Genomic DNA, 20,521 nt, shown 5'->3' on the forward strand with positions numbered 1-20,521 from the left:
GTGGAACCTCTAACCTCTATGGGGTAGTTCATACAACTAGTGTTTAATAGTTAACACATATTAAAATTTGAAATAGCACACAATGTTCGCCAATGCTATGAGCTTCACCATCCTACATGGCACTTGCCTAGGGTGAGGACTTTTGCTCTCCTTGGTCATATCCTCAAACCAAGCAGGAGCCGCCCTTCTCCAATGATGCGAGGTCCACCATTGCATGGTGCTTTCCTAGGGGTGAGGACTTCTGCTCTCCTTGGTCCTTTCCTAAGATTGAGCATCATTTGTACTCCTACGACGCCTGAAGCTTCATCACCTTTCATGGCACCCACCGTCCAAGTGAGTAGCATGAGAAGTAATGGTGCTTGCCACCCCCATCATCCTTCAAGAATAATCAATAAATGCAAGATTGTACCAAGTAGCTATGTTGTGTTGAGAGTCGATCAACACAAGCATGAGTCGGGGCATCCTCAATCAAGGAATTCATGTAGTTTGGTGGTTGTTCCACCACGACAAATAAGGTTGTTGTACTCGTTTGGGAGGCAAAGGCATGAGTTGTTCTTCATATTTATCAACATCCACTCTTCGATTCTCCAACATGCAATGTTCATCCAGGGGAAAAACAAGTAAGGACAAGAAATAGAAGGAGGTCGCCTGCAAATAGAAATTAGCTCCCATTGTTTGCTCTTTAGATGAGCACTGCATGTTAGAATCCAAAAATTGAAACCAATAAAAGCACAGTGTGATAACTACCAAACCACACAAATTCCTTCAATAAGTCCTTTCGATTCCTGCTTGCGTTGACTCCCATTGCAACTATTTGAGCCAATCTTGCACTGAGTAATCCCTCTCTCAATTTGAGTTGATTTTGGTTGCCAAGGTGGCAATCACCCTTGCTCTTCCCATGCTATTCGCCTCAGTGAGGAGCATCATGAAAAATGATGAAACTTATAGCCTTGGAGAACCATGAATGCTGCTCAAAGAACCAAGTCACGCAAGCACATTATTTATATAGCAGACTTGACCAATAAGGTTTGAAGATTTGACACCGGGATGGTGAGAAGATACGAGATAAGATTCATTGTACTACAAAATGCTTACTCACACATAAGATGAACCCATGCTTGAGGCCATCTCTTGGACGAGTGGAAGGAGCTAGCCCAATGGACATCACTGTTGAGGCTAGAAAACTTGACAATGGGATGGTGTGAAGAGATGGGGCAAGATCTGCTTGCTAGATTTGAACTGCAAGAAGCTTCCTGCCTGATGCATGGATGTACAAACAGCACCAAGCAAGCCACTAAGTAGGGAGTGAAGAATTACAAACCATTAATGCCAATGGCAAAAATGGAATGCTAAAATCATGCTATAGACAACAGTAGCTAAAAGTATTGGCATTGGGTTATCTATATGTAAATGTAAACACACACATATTTTCTTAACTAAACCATTAAATTGACTACATTAGATTATGCATATGGAAATATTCTATAGCTATGAACAGTATCAATACATCTTTGAAGATGCACTGTTCACTTCTCAAATGCTATTTTATTAATTTTTCTCTCTCCTCCCACTCTCCCTCTCACAACATTTTCCTCTTCTCCCTCCCTCAACAACACAACCTTCACATTCTTTTTATTATTATAAGATATTATATTTTTTTTTATCATTTTCTATATTTTTAATATAATATATAAAAAAAATTATAATTTTTTTTATTAATATATTTGTATTAATGCCAAATGTATGTAGTGGGTGCTAATTGCAAAATATATATATAATTAATTTTAGGAAAAAAAGTTAAGAATAATAAAATATTTTATTATTATTATTTTGACTGAAACATGCATAATCCAATATGGTAGTTTGTCTTGAATGGCAAAGACAACCTCCAAAACATATGATTTTGCATTTGTATATAAAGAAACCAATGCTAATGCTCTAACCCTGCAATTTATTGCCTAAGCCAAAGGCTAGAATGGGAGCAAACACACCTTTTCAAAAAGCTGCTTGTTTAACGCAAACGCATGCCTTCGCAAAAAGGTGTCTGTCTTACACATGGTTGGTTAAACAACATAAAGTAGAACACTAAGTTGGTGTGAAAGATTACATGTCATTCATGCCAAAGGCAAAAACATAACATTTAAATCATGCAGTAGGTAGTAGCAACTAACTCCCATAAAATAGTGTAGAATGCAAAGGCAAAATGGAGATAGAAACTCCGAACGCAACCTCTTATTATATAGAGATTAAAAGCCTGTTTAGAGTTGCGGTAGAATGCTTGGAAAGTACTTAGATAGTACTAAAAGTACTTTAATGATAATTTTGGGTTATTTGAGTGTCCTATATTAAAGTACTTTCTAAGTCCAAATAAGCTAGAAATTACATTTGAGAAATTTTGATGCTTTTCTTTTAATGTATATTGCTAATATTAGAGAACGTGGGTACACTTTAAAAAAAATTGTCAAAAGACAAAAATGCCTATATAAATTTCAACATTATAGATTCAACAACAACCACTTTTCTCTCTTCCTATATCTTCCCTTTGATGGTGTTTGTGATGGCCCCAGATTTCTACTTGGAATTTGTAAACTCTGAAGTGTCGAGACATGCAATACAAGATTACTTGTCCCCATTTATGACAGATGGAGATGTAATGTACCTAGCATTTATCTAACAATGTGCAATATTCGTATCGAATAAATTTTTTTCTTAAGCAATACTATTAACTAGGTATAACATAAGCATATTTCATAAACATATCATAATGGAAGTTCAAAAGTTACAGTACTTGTCCAAAATATTTGTAACATCACTAGTACTAGAGACGAGGATCCTCATGTACGTCATAAAGCTAACATAATAATTACTAGGTTAACCTAAGGAGTAGCCTGTGCAACTCAGGCAGGATAGCCATAATCCTATCCAAAAGTTGGAACATCAAGGTGATGAGCTATTCATGGTTGCATTGCAATCTAATCGACCTCGTCCAAATGATCCTTTGTAGGTCCTCCTGATCCTGACACATAGTTTACTATCGGGAGGAATTGTAGTTGGGACTATCAAGTGATATTGGATTAAAAATCTCAATAAGTTAACAACCAAGTTAAACTAATAGTTTACAAATGCATGCATGACAATAAAAGGCATGAATATTGACGTGAACATGAATGAACGTGACATGACTTGAAAAATAGCATGACATGTGGTAACATGACCTAAATTGACATGAATTGAACTTGAATGTGAAATAAACATGGCGTGAAACTAAACTTGAAACTAAAAAAGAAACTAAACATGAACTTAGAATCTTGTTCAGTAAATGAGTTGGTTAATTAAACATAACATAGCTTGACCGAGAATATGTGACTAAACATAGATGTGACCTGACTTGACTGAACTTAACTTAACATGAATTAAAACTAACATGAACGTGACATGAATTGAACTTAATATGAACTAGAACTGACATGAACGTGAACTGAACTTGAAACTAAACATGAGTTGAACGTGAAACTGAATATGGAATGAACTTGAAATTGAACATGAGCTCTGACAATCAAAATGATTTTGCCTGTTGTTTCTTTAGGAATAGGTGAACAATCAAAATAATTCTGCCCAACATATTCGGTCAAAGATACTCAAACAATTAGAATGATTATTCCATGAGTATTTCAAATAAGATACCCTAACAATCATAATGATTACACTAAGAGTACCTAGTAATAGTTTTAATGAAAATACTCTAACAATCAGAATGATTACGCCATGAACATTTTAGTAGACGTATTCTAACAATTAGAATGATTACGCCAGAAATACATTGCATGAATTAACTCGGAAAATCATAGTGATTATACCACAAGTATCCCATGCATGACTGACTGAGAAAATATTATATTTTGTGACAACTGTACACATGGTACAATGACATGTCGTGAAATAAAATAATAGATGACATGGCTTAACAGGACGTGACATGTATGTGTGACTAAATAACATAGCATAACATGACATTGTATAATTAAGCATGTCATGACATGACATAACATATAACAGGTAAGTATTTACTTGGAATGAAATCATGGCATGGCATAACATGACATAACAATATAAATGATGGTTCATTACCACCATATCACAAGTATTATGAAAGTAAGTTAAGGCCAACTTAAATAATTGTCGCGTAATGTAAATCATAGCGTGAAAAAGCGTTAACTGAAATAAGGTAATTCCCAAGGTTAGAATATTTTACTAAAGCTTACACAAATATAAAGACTCACTAACTTAGGGCTAAATTGTAAAATTACTCATTTACGTGTGAAAAAATACAATTTTGCCCCTAAAATAAGGATTTTGCATACAAACTGAAAATCCTACCCTCAAGTAAATTTTGTCAAAAGTTTAAATATCAAGTCAGAAAAACTTAAAACAAATCACAACTAGAAGAACTATGCTTAGGCCATATTACTAGGGCTAAATCAACACTATGTTGCATACTTGACCTTCAAACACTAACTTCTAAAAATCATATCTTAGGTTCTAAAGTCATGTTAAACATCAACATATACATTCCATAAAAATCATAACTCCTTATATCAAGAAACATACCAAAACATTAAGTTTTGACCAAATAGAACAATCCTTGACGTTCTTAGTCTAACACTCTTCAAATGAACTCTAAGAAATCCAAAAGTTCATAAACATACTCTTAACATATTTATATGTCAATTCTAAGTAATATCATGCTTGTAAAAACATGTCAAAGACCACAAAAAATACAAAACATCATTCACCACAATCGGCTCGCATACTAATTTTAAAAATGAGTACCACATATTTTGATTTTAGATCAAACCACTAGATCTAAATTTCACAAGAAATAAACCTTAAAAAAAATCATATACATCATATCAAGTTCTAACCATGATCTACACATTAAACCTAAGATCACATAGCAAAAATCCAAAAAACAAAAACATAAAACAAACCCGTGAGCCTCAAGTTTGTATCCTAACCGAACCTTAGCATGTATAAAATTCATTTCATCAACATCAAGACCATGATTCTCCAAGATTAACTTTCCAGCATATAGATCAAATTCATAAGAACCACATATGTGAATATCAAGACCATATAGAATCATGCCTCCATAAGTAAATATCAACACTTATCCAAAACAGTAATTGTTTTTACACCTCAAGTTTCCAACTTTCTAAAATCATGCAAAACTCTAAGAAAAACCTCTTAACATGAAACAAATCCAAATCTAACTTTCATGTTAACATGTTAGCTGTAAACCATAAAAATATCGGACCAAGGTCTTGCCAAACACTTCATCAAATAAACTATAATTTCACACAACATCCAAAATGCTAACTAGAAAGACTTTTGCATGCTTAAACAAACTTTTCACTAATCAAACCTCTATGAAAAATCACACAAAATACACCAATGGAAACTAGACTAAAAAGGAAACAATTTATAACAAGGTATCTACTTAGAAAAGCTTCAAAAAAATTCAAACAAGAATGACCAAAAAAACTATCTGAAATCTTCTTTAACGTTCTCTGCAAGAAAGCAAAGTGAAAGTAACCAAAACATGAGGAACAAGCTATGGACAACTTATATAGAGCTGGGGGCTGAGTGAGGACAGGAGAATGACTACTTGATAGTGGTTTTTTAGCCAAAAACTATGGACAAAACCATGAGCATGTGATAACTCTCTTCTTCTTTCTTCTTTAATTATGAGCTTCGATCTATGTGCCGAGCCTCGATGGTGTGTTTTAAAATATATCAATTAGATTTTAAATCAAGTTTGATATTTTCAAACTTACGGATATTTTAAATATTTTGAAAATATTTATATGTGATATTTTCAGTGTTATTAGACTAAACTTGTTTTTAAAATAACACAATTATAATATTTTGATTAGCTCTAAAAATATTATAATTGTAAAAAATTATTTAAATTAAATATTTTAGTCATTTAAAAATATTATGAGATTTAAATTTATGTTAAAAACTCTAAATTAATTTAAATGGTTTTATTATCTTCGAGGGATTTACAAGACTTCATCATTTTAATTAATGATGAAGGAATATTATTTTATAAACTTTGTATTTTCTATCTTAATTCATCTCAATGTTTTATTTTAAATAAAAGACTTACACATTTTCAAATCAGTATTAAACTTATCGTTAGATCGTTTTGTCGATCCCGAAATAAAGAACCTAGATTAAATACCCAAGCTCCTCTCTTTTTCCCCCTCACTTTTCTCTTTTTCCTCTATCTCTCTCTCCTCTCCCTCTCTCTAGCCCAACGTGTTGCTCCCTCACCTCCATCGTTCAATTTATCCTCCCGATCAGCACCACCACCAGCCGCCCAACCTCACCTCCACCACCGGTAGCTCCTCTCACCGACCAGTCCATCCCCACCAGTGGTGAGTCCCATCAATAACCCCTCTCTCTCCTCCTCTCTTTAACCAAATGGGTATGAAAATTAATTTATCTCCATTTATGCAACCAACGTGGCCACCGACTGCCACCAACAGCTTCACCACCTCATGAGCTTCCCTTCTATAGCCTCCTCTTCCTCCAGCTCTCTCTCTCTCTCCACTGGGCTACCTCACGCACATGACTCCTCATGCACGGCTTCACCATGCATAGCTCTTAGCGCCGTTGTGCATGGCCAGCTAGGCCCCCAAGCACCACCATCATGCTCCCTAGCCACCAAGGAACTAACAGCAACTCCTCACCTCCTCCATGAGCCTCTCTCTCTCTCTCTACCCAAAATGGGTCTCTCATGGCCTAGATCTACCACCTACAGCCCTAGCACCGCCGTGCTCCACCTCCCCTGCCACTAAGCATTTCCACCAGCCTCCCTCTTCCTCCCTTAAGCTCCCAACGAAATTCCATGGTCCCCACCTCTCTCATGCACTCTATACCATCAGATGCACTGTTCCTGGCATGATGCCACTGTGCTCCTCCACCTCAGACTACCATGAAGCCACCTTGAGCCTTTTCAAGACCACACCTAGTGAGTTCCAAGCTCAAGCCGCCACTTTACATGGTGGACAACCACTATACGTTTCTAACCACCACCATACACAGTTTAACCGCCACATATGACTCCACTAATGCCTTGATTGTGATGGGCAGCGAGCAACGCACTGGTTATCCCGTTGATGATATAATCCTTTATCTCTCATTACTCATGATATATGTTAGTTAATAGGTTGTGGACTGTGTTGTTAGTATTGTGGAGTTCGTTGTGAAGTGTGGCTGCGTAGTGAAGTGTTGGGCATAATTGTGTAGTGTTGTGGACTGTGCTGTGAAATATGGGTGTGAGGTGTATACCGTAGTTGTGATGCGGCATGGAGCATACTCCATATAGTGCAACGACACACTGTGTGACGTGTGCCGTAGTGATTTGTGGCGTAGAGTGAAGAGAGTACACTTAGTGTGTGCTCTGTGTTGTATAGCGATGCACCGTATGCTGTGTCACGAATAAAAGGATGGTTGCATGATTGAGGAGCGTAGAGTATATTGTGTAATGTCAGGAACTATGTAACAGTGTCCCAAAATAGCTATAATGTGGCCTATAGTCCGAGGTGACGGGTGTCACCTTGTGTTTGACTTATGGCTAAGAGTATGTGTTAAATGGTGGAAAGTATCAGAGTAGTGTAGCAGAAGCATGACCGGCGTCGTGCCGTAACTTGGAATTTTTCTCGAGCTACGTGACGTGACAAAGGTGCATTTGTGGATGCAGTCCTCTTGTTAAGTGTCGAGATGAACTTGTACAGGGCTAGAAGTAGGAAGAGTCTTATCAACCAGATCTGAGCAAGTTGGTATCGGAGTATGGAGCTTGTTTATACAAGCGGGTATTCATTGGACTATAAATTGGTCTTAGATGATAATAGGGATAAGGTACATGTGCCTTTGGCTAGACAAGTGTGCTGGACAAGTTTACCATATGTAATGGGTAATCTCTACTCAACATGGTTGCACAATGTTTAAGCCTCAAAATTGGCTTAAAGTCAATTGGCATGTATGGATGGGAGTGAGGATTGGGTATGGGCTAGGATGCATGAAGGTAGTGACGACTATATCATCTAAGGTTGGAGCATGTGACTCTATCGGTCAGAATCATGCTTCAAAATATGAAAATAGAAGAATAAGATGGAGGTCTTAGTATCCTAACCCTAAGGTGAATTACGGAGGTTCACTTTAAGGAATAAGGCTCCGAAGATTTTAGCATAGTAAATGACATGTAATAGCCCAAGGATGGATGGAGAGTGTTTCAAGTGAGACATAGTTCTATTTCTTGTATAGTTACTTATGCATTAGATAGAGAATCATGTGAGGTTATGTGTATGAATGAAGGTTGCCATTTGACTCGAATGGACTACATGGAATGAGTATGGCATGAAGTTCAGGTAATTATTGCGTTCATACTCTTCTAGAGTTTTCTTAAATAAACAAAAAGGAAAATGAAACACTTTTTCTTTAAAATACATTGTGAACTAACATGAAAGACTTTTTAATAAAGAACACTAAGCATAAAGTTTCAAGTATACGTAAGTAACGACCCTCCTTGGTAGCCCCTTTTCACTCATCCAAAGTAAGCAAGTGTATGCATGTGGATGGATACTATACGTGGTATGTATTTTATGTATGTTCATGAAAGGAAATGAACTGATGTTTTAAAAGATGCACGAACTGACATTTTGAATGATGCCAAGAAAGAAAATTGTTTTAAAAATGTCCCATGCTTTTAAAATGAATTTTTATGAACAAAAGGACTGAAAGAACTGTTAAGAACTATAAGAACTGAATGAAAGAACTGTAAAGGACTGAATGGACTGAAAAAGGACTAAAATGAATGAATTGAATGAATTCATGATGTATGAAGATACATAACGGCCATATGAATGGAAAGGAAAAAGGTACCAAAGGACTAGATTGGGAAGATTGAAATATCGGGTAAGTAGTATTGGTAGTGCACCCAGTGCTGCACCCTGACTGAAAGGATTTCCAACCCGTGGCTATGGGTGGAATCAGGTCCAAAATATCACTAACCCCAGCACACTGGGCACAACAGTGTGCAACGACCAATGAAAGCGATAAAAAAGAATGAATGTATGCATATTAAGAAAGAATGCATGTATATATGAAAATATGTATGCGTGAATGTATGTAAGAAAAGATGTATGCATGTATAGATTCTTTAAGAAATGAAGGCAACGAGGCATGGGGAACTGTTTTACGAATAGAAAACGTTTTTAAAAGGAATTGCATGTCTATGCATAATACGTATGATATGTATGGAGTGATGAATACATGATTGAAAACTTATGCTCTTATATTTTAACTATTTGAAGTAATGCTTACGAGTCATCGACTCATTTTAGTGCCCTCCCAAGAACAAGATGAGCATGACGTGTCAGGACGGACACAACCTAAGGAAAAGAGCACGAAAGCCTAGGCATGTTATTTTGTACGAGAGACTTTAATTATGAAAATTAATGTTTTCCACTATAACCTTTTTAATTAAGAAAATGACTTTTATTTATAAACATTGAGTCTTTTGTATTCTGGCATGAAAGGGAAAGAAATTTTCAAAAGAAACCGTAATTCTCGTCTATTTTTATTAAAATCATTTCCTAAAGGACCCATCACAAGGACAGGCTTTACAAGTTGGTATAAGAGCAAAAACCTAGTTATGAAAGACTCTATAAAACATTTTCAAAATAAAAGAAGAAAACTTTTTACTTTTTACATGAATGAAAACTTTTTACATGAAAGAAAACTTTTGAAAAGAGAACTGAAGGAAGGAGGAAAAACCTAGGCTAACGTATTCCCAAGGCATGTCTCATCCTGTAGTAAGTATAAGAAAGTATTTTCTTTTAACTAATATAGTATTTTACAAGGATAACCCAGTTAATGTATGCATGTCAGAATGGCACCTACTAGGAAAGGTTATGTTAAGTGCATGTCATGAAGGAAGTAATAGGGAATAAACATAGTTAGAAAGAAAAGGAATGAAAGATGAAAGGTTAGGAACATATAGATGTAGTTCCTTGTCGTGAACAAATAGAATAAAATTGTTAAATGAATTGCAATAGTTAGGAAATGTATGAACAACCATGAGCCAAGCAAGGACCGAGATGGAAGAAGAGACGATGACCTCAAGTTTTCTTGCAAAGACCTCAGCTTGGGTAGTGCGAGCACTACTAGATGGATGTGGCTAAGTACCTGAAGTTAACTTCGTGCGTGTTGATGGACAAGCAACGAGATGCGAGAAAGGAGTTTTCCCCCCATGAATGATCAAGATGCACAACATGCACGAGAACGCAAGTACGACGTAAGGGCCTATCTAAATGGGTTTGTAATAAGGATAGGCCAAATTTTAGGACATTAAGCAAAATTTTAGGGCGTTAAGCAAATTTCGAGGATGAAATTTATTTAAGAATGGAAGATTGTGATAACCCGCTCCTTCTTTCTTCTTTAATTATGAGCTTTGATCTACGTGCCGAGCCTCGATGGCGTGTTTTAAAATATATCAATCGGATCTTAAATCAAGTTCGATATTTTAAAGCTTACATATATTTTAAATATTTTAAAAATATTTATATGTGATATTTCCAGTGTTTTTAGACTAAACTTGTTTTTAAAATAACACAATTATAAAATTTTGATGAGTTCTAAAAATATTATAATTGTGAAAAATTATTTAAATTAAATATTTTAGTCATTTAAAAATATTACGAGATTTAAATTTATGTTAAAAAACTCTAAATTAATTTAAATGGTTTTATTCTCTTCGAGAGAAGGAATATTATTTCATAAACTTTAGTTTATAAAATAATATGCTATCTTAATTCCTCTCAGTATTTTATTTTAAATAAAACATTTACACATTTTTAAATCAATATTTAAACTCACCGTTAGATCGTTTTGTAGATTCTAAAATGAAAGACCTGGATTAAATACGCAAGCCCCTTTTTTCCCTTCACTTTTCCCTTTTTCCTCTCTCTCCTCTCCCTCTCTCTAGCTCAACGTGTTGCTCCCTCACCTCAACCATGCGGTTTCTCCTCCCAGTCGATGCCACCACCAGTCGCCCAACCTCACTTCCACCATCGGCAGCTCCTCCTCTCGCCGGCCAATCCATCCCCACCAGTGGTGAGTCCCACCAGCAACCCCCTCTTTCTCCTCCTCCCTTTAACCAAATGGGTATAAAAACCCATTTATCTTTTCCTACCACCACTGTACGTAGCCAACGTGGCCACTGATCATCACCAACAACTTCACCACCTCATGAGCTTCCCTTCCATAGCCCCCTTTTCCTCCAGCTCTCTCTCTCTCTCTCTCTCTCTCTCTCTCTCTCTCTCTCTCTCTCTCTCTCTCTCTCTCTCTCTCTCTCTCTCTCTCTCTCTCTCTCTCTCTCGCACGGGACTCTTCATGCATAGCTTCACTGTGTGTAGTTCCTAGCGCCACCATGCGTGGCCAGCTGGGCCACCAAGCACCACCACCGTGCTCCCTAGCCACCAAGGAACCATCAGCACCTCCTAACCTCCTCCACGAGCCCCTCTCTCTCTATCCAAAATGGGTCTCTCATGGCCTAGATCTATCACTGATGGCCCTAGCGCTGCCGTGCTCCACCTCCCCTGCCACCAAGCATTTCCACCAACCTCCCTCTTCCTCCCCCTAACTCCCCATGAAATTTCATTGTCCCCACCTCTTTCACACACTCTTCTACCCTCGGATGCACTATTTACAATGTGATACCACTGTGCTCCGCCACCTCAGACCACCATGAAGCCACATTGAGCCTTTTGAAGACCACGCCTAGCTATTCCCAAGCTCAAACCGCCACATTACGTGGTGGAAAACTATTGTTCATGGCTAACCGCCACCTTATGCAGTTTAACCGCCACGTATGACTCCTCCTACGCCTTGATTGTGACAGGCAACAAGCGACACAAAGGTTATCCCGTAGATAGTATAACCCTCTATCTCTCATTACTTATGATATATGTTAGTTAATAGGTTGTGGATTGTGCTATTAGTATTGTGAAGTTCGTTGTGAAGTGTGGCTATGTAGTGAAATGTTGGGCATAATTGTGTAGTGTTGTAGACTATGTTGTGAAGTATGGGTGTGAGGTGTATGCCGTAGTTGTGATGTGGCGTGGTGTGTGAAGGGAGTACACATGGAGCGTATTCCATGTAGTGCAGCGATGCACCGTGTGACATGTGCCGTGGTGATCCGTGACGTAGAGTGAATAGAGTACACTTAGCGTGTGCTCTGTATTGTGTAGTGATGCACCATATGGCGTGTCGCGAATAAAAGGATGGTTGCGTAGTTGAAGAGCGTAGAGTGTATTGTGTAGTGTCGGGAACTATGTAACAATATCCCTAAATAGCTATGATGTGGCCTGTAGCGCAAGGTGATGGATGTCACCTTGTGATTGACTTGTGGCTGAGAGTATGTGTTAAGTGGTGGGAAAGTATCAGAGTAGTGCAGCGGAAGCATAACGAGCATCCTACCATAACTCGGGATTTGTCTCGAGCTACGTAACGAGACAGAGATGCATTGTGGATGCAGTCCTCTTGTTAAGTATCGGGATGAACTTGTATAGGGTTGGGAAGTAGGAAGAGTCCTATTGACCGGATCTGAGCAAGTTGGTATCGAAATCTAGAGCTTGTTTATACAAGTGGGTGCTCATTGAACTATAAGTTGGTCTTAGGTGATAAAAGAGATAAGGTACAGATGCCTCTGGTGAGACACATATGCCAGACAAATTTATTATATGTAATGGGTAATCTGTCATCAGTATGGTTGCACGATGTTTAAGCCTCAAAATTGGATTAAAGTCATGTGGCATGCATGGATGGGAATGAGGATTGAGTATGGGTTAGAATGCATGAAGGTAGTGACGAGTGTATCGTCTAAGGTTGGAACGCTACTTTGTCAGTCGGAATCATGCGTCGGAATATGGAAATAGAAGAATAAGACGGAGGTCTTAGTGTCTTAACCTTAAGGTGAATTACGGAGGTTCACTTTAAGGTATAAGACTTTGAAGGTTTTAGCATAGTAAATGGCACCTAAGAGCCCAAGGATGGACAAAGAGTATTCCAAGTGAGACATAGTTCTATTTCTAGTATAATTACTTATGCATTAGACAAAGAATGACATGAGGTTATGTGTATGCATGTAAGTTGCCATCTAACATGTACACGAATGGACTGCAGGAATGATGATGGTATGAAGTCCAGTTAAATATTGCGTTCATACTCTTCTAGAGTTTTCTTAAATAAACGAAAAGGAAAATGAAATGTTTTTTCTCTAAAATGCTTTATGAACTGACATGAAAGACTTTTTAAGAAAGAACGCTAAGTATAAGTTTTCAAGTATACGTAAATAACGGCCAGGTAGCCCCTTTTCAAGCACCCAAAGTAAGTAAGTGTATGCATATGGATGGATGCTATATGTGGTACGTTTTGTATGTATGTTCACGAAAGGAAACGAACTGATGTTTTAAAAGATGCATGAATTGACGTTTTGAACGATACCAAGAAAGAAAACTGTTTAAAAAATGTCCCATGCTTTTAAAATGACTTTTTACGAACGAAAGGACTAAAAGAATTGTAAGGAACTGATAAGAACTATAAAAACTGAATGAAAGAAATGTAAAGGATTGAACGAGCTGAAAAGGACTGAAAGGAATGAATGCATGATGTATAAAGATACGTGACAGCCATATGAATGGAAAGGAAAAAGGTACCAAAGGACTGGACTGGGCAGATTGCAGTGCTGGGTAAGTAGTACTGGTAGTGCACCCAAGGTTGCACCTTGACGAAATGGATTCCCAACCCGTGGTCAAGGGCGGAATCAGGTCCAAAAGACCACTAATCCCAGCACACGAGGTGCAACAATGTGCAACAACCAATGAAAACGATAAAAAAGAATGAATGTATGCATGTTAAGAAAGAATGCATATATGTATGAAAAGATGTATGCATAAATGTATTTTAGAAAAGATTTATGCATGAACAGATTCTTTAAGAAATGAAGGCAGTGAGGCATGGAGAACTATTTTACGAAAAGAAAATGTTTTTAAAGAAAAACCCCACCTTGCAACATTTTTTAAAGGAATTGCATGTCTATGCATGATACGTATGATATGTATGGAGTGATAAATGCATGATTGAAAACCTATATTCTTATATTTTAACTATATGAAGTAATGTGTTACAAGTCCTCGACGCATTTTAGTTTTTATGTGTGCCCTCCCAGGGACAAGATGAGCGTGGCGTGTCAAGACCGGCATAACCCAAGGGGAAGAGCATGAAACCCTATGCATGTTATTTTGTACGAGAGTTTAATTATGAAAATTAATGTTTTCCGGTATAACTTTTTTAATTAAGAAAACGAGTTTTATTTATAAACATTGAGTCGTTTGTATCCTGGCATGAAAGGAAAAGAAATTTTCAAAATGAACCATAATTTCCGTCTATTTTTATTAAAATCATTTCCTAAAGGACTCACCACAAGGACAGGCGTTACAAAGCAGTACATGGTTTTCAGCTAAGGAAGTTTCCATGTGAAGGGAGGTGATGAGGTGATTGATTAACCTCCCATCTGCCACTATTTGGACTGATATGGGCAACGGAAGTACACCTAGGCAGTAGGGGAAACTTCGTCAAGAAGTCTTGCATTGGAGCTTTTCAATGGGCTTTAATGGGTCTAAACTAATTAGGCTTCACTCGGGGTTTAAATAGGGTTTGGTTTGGGGTGGGTTTCTAACAAACCCAAATCTAATTTTTCTTAGTCCAATAAAATTACCAAGGTATAAAAGAATAAATGAGGGTGTAAAAAATAATTTGAACGGTTAATAGCATGTAGAAGTGATTAAACACTAAGCTAAAATTGACCAACACTTAGGGTTTGGGATAACCATTTGGGGTTTGGGGAAACCATTTAGTGTTTTGACTTTCACAAAGGTTTTGGAGTTTCAATTTGATCTCAAATATTTGCAATTTCACTAGTATTGAAACCCTCTTTGGTTTGGTTAAAAAATGAATGGTTAGATGGAATAATGTTTGGCTTAGGTGGCATGATCACAATACTTTATTTTCCTTCACATTTGCTTCTCATGGTTCCTCTTGGTGCCAAGTATCTTATACTATTCATCAAGTATGGCTAAGATTTTGTCAAGTATCCAAATAAAACTTTTCTAGATGACTAATTTGAACAATTCACGTTGTGATTTGAAAATGACTAGACTATGTGCTAACAAGGGTGTTACTATTCACTCCAAAAATAATAAAAATAACTTTGCACTATAAAATCCAAAATAATACTATGAATTACCTAATAGTGCATGGCAAATTTTGACTCTTAAGTGCCTCGAATAAATCAAAACATATTTTCGAACAACTATCATTCGAAAAATGAAAATTATATTATTGTACCGAAAAATCCTAAATATTCATCTGAAACTAATGGCACAAACCGTCTCTCAATCTCATACTCCTAAGTATCTGAAAACTAAATAAAATAGTATTATTTTCACTAAAATGGGTAAGAAACTAATTAAGCTAACAGACTAAAATCTACACAATTACTCAATTCGTAAGACCTTTTTGGGATTTTTATGACGTTCTTAAGTCCTAAAGAAATTCATCCACTAAATTTCTAATGAGCTGTTAACTTTCCAAACCCAGAGCAACACTCAAACGGCATGATAGAGCTATTCAAACTTGATTGCCTCATTTTTCTCTGATTTTCTAAGCTATGTCTCCAGTAGTGCTACCAAATTGTCCTCCAATTTTGCTGTAGAGCTCGCTATTCAACATGAACCATTACCAACCAAATGAGAGTGTGAGTCCCAAAAATGAGGTCAGCCATGTGTCCAGTTCAACAACTTGTCAATTCTTTCAAATTATCAATTAACAATTTTATCGTTGCATTCTTCTTGCATAAGAAATAAATTTACCCAAGGAGTATGTTTCTATTGATTTTTTCATCTTTTCAAATCCATTTGGTATTGAAACTGGGAGGAAGCCATATTCGTTTTGGACTTTGCAACTGCTTTCTAACTCCTATGAAACTCTCATCCAGGAAGAAGCAAAATATTAGTACTTAAGCATGCAACAATCAGAGATATCCAGTAAAAATGTTATGAATATTGAATGTAATTGTATTGCTCTTTCATAGGCCTATTCATCAGGGTTCCAACCCGGGAATCCAGGTATACCCAAACCGGAACCCGGATTTCAAATTTGGGTAGGAACCCTAACTGGATTTACCCAGGTCAGACACGAGCCAAAACCCGAATTCTGGGTTCTGGATTGAACCTGGTTTTTTTTTAAGCCTAAATGTATATCCTATATTTTCAGTAGCTCTAGTTTTTATTTTTTTTAAAAGGAAGAAATTTGATTGTGCAATTTAGAGGGTTGAAAAGTATCATATACTCTTGTATCAAAGTTTCACTTAATTTGCCTCGCAATAAAAATGCATGTAAAACCAAAAAATATTTCCAATATTCATCTATACAAGTATGCATGCATTAGAATACAATCCACTACATATTATATTATTTTTTATTTATACATTCCATTACGAAATACTAAATTACAATATATGAATTACAAAATCAGTAAATCTGAAAGCAAGCTGAATGATATCAATCCATATCATAGATTAAGATAAAGGAATGTGCATCTCATTGTTCTCCACCTCTTGGGCTCCACCATTACATATATCTGGAAGCAAAGAAGAAATTAAAAGAATATTAGTATCATAAAAGGGAGGCAAAGAGCATCCATAACAAGTTTTTTTGTTTTTTTTTTATAGGTAACAAGCATCCATAACAAGTTAACAATTCCTAAGCCCTCTGCAGGGTGGTCAGAAGCAATTCTGAAAAAGTTTTTTTGCGAGTTCAGGAGTTGATAGCAACTTGATAATTCCATTCGGCCAGCTATGTACATTCATACAAGGATTCTTAATTTGATGTTTACGCATATATCCTACTGTTGATATCAACATTAGTACTACTGATCAAAGGGCTTTCTTTATTGTTTGGCTCTGGCTAATTATTTATAACCCCTGTGAAAGCTTAATATATACTTTATATTACAGATATGCATGGGATATATAATACTGATCTTACCTATCATAGGAAATCATGTCAATTATAATTACATGACATGTTAATATACACTATGAGATTATGATCGTATCATCCGTGCTTCAAGAATACATAATTTGCTAAAAATATTTTGATACATCAATAACTAAAGGAAATAGGAAGGCTTTTCATGGAGTGGAGGTGGATCATTTGAGAGCAGAATTTAACATAATGCAAACAATTTGGTCATTCACACAATATATATCAATCAATGTATTATATAGAGTGTGAAATCCGTACTCCATTAATTCCTCTATTAATATTTATTAAATTATTTCCTAATAGAAGCTAAGATTTCTCTTAAAGTTGCTCAATTTTTTTTTTTTTTGAGGCAAAGTTTACACTAATGATCTATATGTCTGATATTTCTTTCGTTTAATGATAACTCAAGGTTGAAAAATGTATATATTGATGGAAAATCTTCACACGTTTCACAACAAGAAAATTGTTTATTTATGGTTAATTATTTCTTGCAAAAATGATTATTTTATGTCAAAATGAATATATTTTTGTCTCAAATAATCATTATCATGAAGGGTCATCATAACACATATCATACATGCCCTGAAGCACATGTTTTCTCCAATCTCAACTCTTTCAAACATCAAACAAGCAAACAAATAACATGAAGCAACAACAACAAAAATAGAAACACATGCAATAGAGAATGAGACCACAAACCAATCAAACCCTTCAGTCCTCAAAATTAGAAAACCCACACCAGACAGTGATTCACAAACACTAAATACCAAATACCCAGAATAGATTACCAATTGATGACTTGCAAAATTTCATATTGCAGATTTTACAAGTTCGCTCGAGCGGAGGCTTTTGGCCGCTCGAGCGAATTCAGGCAGATTCAAACGCTCGACTGCTGCTCGACTGGGAGCTCGAGCGGGTTGCTGGAAAACAAAGATCGCTCGAGCGGAAACATTGGCCGCTCGAGCGAAATCAGGCAGAGTCGAACGCTCGACGTGCGCTCGATAGGATGCTCGAGCGAAATCAGACAGAGTCGAACGCTCGATGTGCGCTCGACACCCCGCTCGAGCGAATATCGTATTTTGACAGATTTTAGGTTTTCCGCCGTCACACCATATAAAAGTAATTTTTCACTCTAGGGCCACGACTTTTGACTGGAGAACACTTCTTGGGACAGAAAAATATAGCTAGAGGGATTTAAATCATCTGTTTTGGAGAGGGAATTCCAATTATTGCACGTACGTTGGAATCATACACGAGCACGGACGGGAGAAAAGCGTTGAATCGTTCCCTTGAGCTTTTGAAGATGATTTGCGGCTGCAAGGAAGATTTTTCAGTGTTTATTTTCTTCCAATCTTCTCAGAACAATTATGGTGAATTCGTTTATGTTGAATTCCATTTCTAGCATGAACTAAATTTTCTTTATTTTAGGAAAACGATGTAACCTATTTCTGAACTATGCTTGGTTGTCTACGCTAATTTAATGCAATTCTCTCTTTGTTTATCTGATTTATTCTAACTTTATTGCTTCTAATTAACTGGTCATTGATTAGATGATAATTAATCTTGTGATTTGCTATCGAAAGAGGGAATCATAGGGTAGATCTTAGATATTTCAACATAGGTAAGTATAGAGATCGAGAGACTTGTATGAACCTATGTAGTAATTAAAACTTTGGTCTTATTGCGTCTTTGATTATTGAATTTGCATATTCTTGTGTGAATTGATAACCAAGAGTCAATTCCAATTGACTATCGAAAGAGGCTTTTGGATGATTTAGAGATTTGCTAATAGATAAAAGAGATTTAAATTAAGTTAGCTGGATGAGAAAAGCATAGTAAAGAATTATGTGAAATCGATTTCCTAGAAGTTTTCATCTCCATTAAGTTGATCTTCGAACATCAGCTTTATTTCCTTTGCATATTTCTCTTTGAGTCGATTTTAGTTTAAATTGCAACTACAAAAATCTTAGTGATTCCTCTAGATAAAATCAAGTTTAGTATAATTTTGGTATTTGGCAAACGTAAGGTACCAATCCCTGAGGACGATACTCTTCTTATTACTTTACTATAAAACTACGATACTGTGCACTTGCAGTTTTGCACCGGTCACCAATTTCTATCATCTGGGTTTTGCTCAAATAACAGCATATACATTATACTCATGTTTAACAAAGTAACAAAAAATATCTAGATCTATCAAAATAATAGAATATACATACCCACATAAGAGTTATATAAGTGAGAGAGTTACCATTTTGGGCCAAATAAAGAGCAGGTCTCTGATGCTTAAAGAAAAAATAACAAAACAGAGAAAAATAACCCATGTTAAAGAAAAACTGGCAGATCTAGGAAAACTATTAGGAAAACCATGTTTATAAATGCTCAAAGGGAGAGAGAAAGAGAGACGCTTACCTGGTTTTCAGATTGCAATCCCCAGATCTTCTCAGTCCTCCTCTCCCTTCTCAGATCAAATTGTCTCCCCTCCACATCTCGCAGATTCTCCATGCAAGAGCTTGCTGATGAGGCACTCTACTACGGGATCGAGTCGCACCTCAGATCCGCCTCTAACGGCCATTTATTTGTGTCCACTGTCGCTCCGTTCAAGTGAGGTTGTTTCTTTGCCATGGCAACCAAGAAAATTAACGAATGAGAAGATTCAAGGACAACGTTAAAATGAGAGAGAGAGAGAGAGAGAGAGAGAGAGAGGAGAGAGAACCAAAAATAAAGAAGAAAGCGGCAGCAGCTAGGGTTTTTACATGAGAGAGAGAGAGAGAGAGAGAGAGAGAGAGAGAGAGAGAGAATGTGTGAACACCGGGTACAGGGTTTCAACTTCAAGTGAGAGTTGCCAAAAAAGAAAAAAATTAAACGAAAATTAGGTATCGGGTTTTAAATCCGGTACCCGGATCCAAGCCGGATAAGTCCGGGTTTTGCAATCCGGGTTCTAGCCCAGATTTAATTAGGGCCGAAACCCAGAACTGGAATTCAGTTTTCTAGATTCTGGATAGGGCAGGGTAAAAACCCAGCCCAGTTGAACAATCCTACTCTTATGCATCGTTGAAGAGATTTTTTTCATTGTACTTACTGAAAATTTTATTAGACTATTTTTGTTATTATTTAATTATAAGATTTGATTTCTATCAAGGATAGAGTTATAAACTATGAAAAATCAAATTTTCTTTTATAACATTTCTACCTTAAAAAGTATTTTTTTTTAAGAAAAATAATAATATGACTATCAAATATATCCACTAAATGTGTCAATTCATATATTTTTATTTTATTAATGATTAAGGAAATGACTATTAGTAAATTTATATATATTTTTTATTTTTTTCTTAATGGTTAAA

This window comes from Carya illinoinensis, chromosome 7 (assembly GCF_018687715.1).
Source record: "Carya illinoinensis cultivar Pawnee chromosome 7, C.illinoinensisPawnee_v1, whole genome shotgun sequence".
Lineage (NCBI taxonomy): Eukaryota > Viridiplantae > Streptophyta > Magnoliopsida > Fagales > Juglandaceae > Carya > Carya illinoinensis.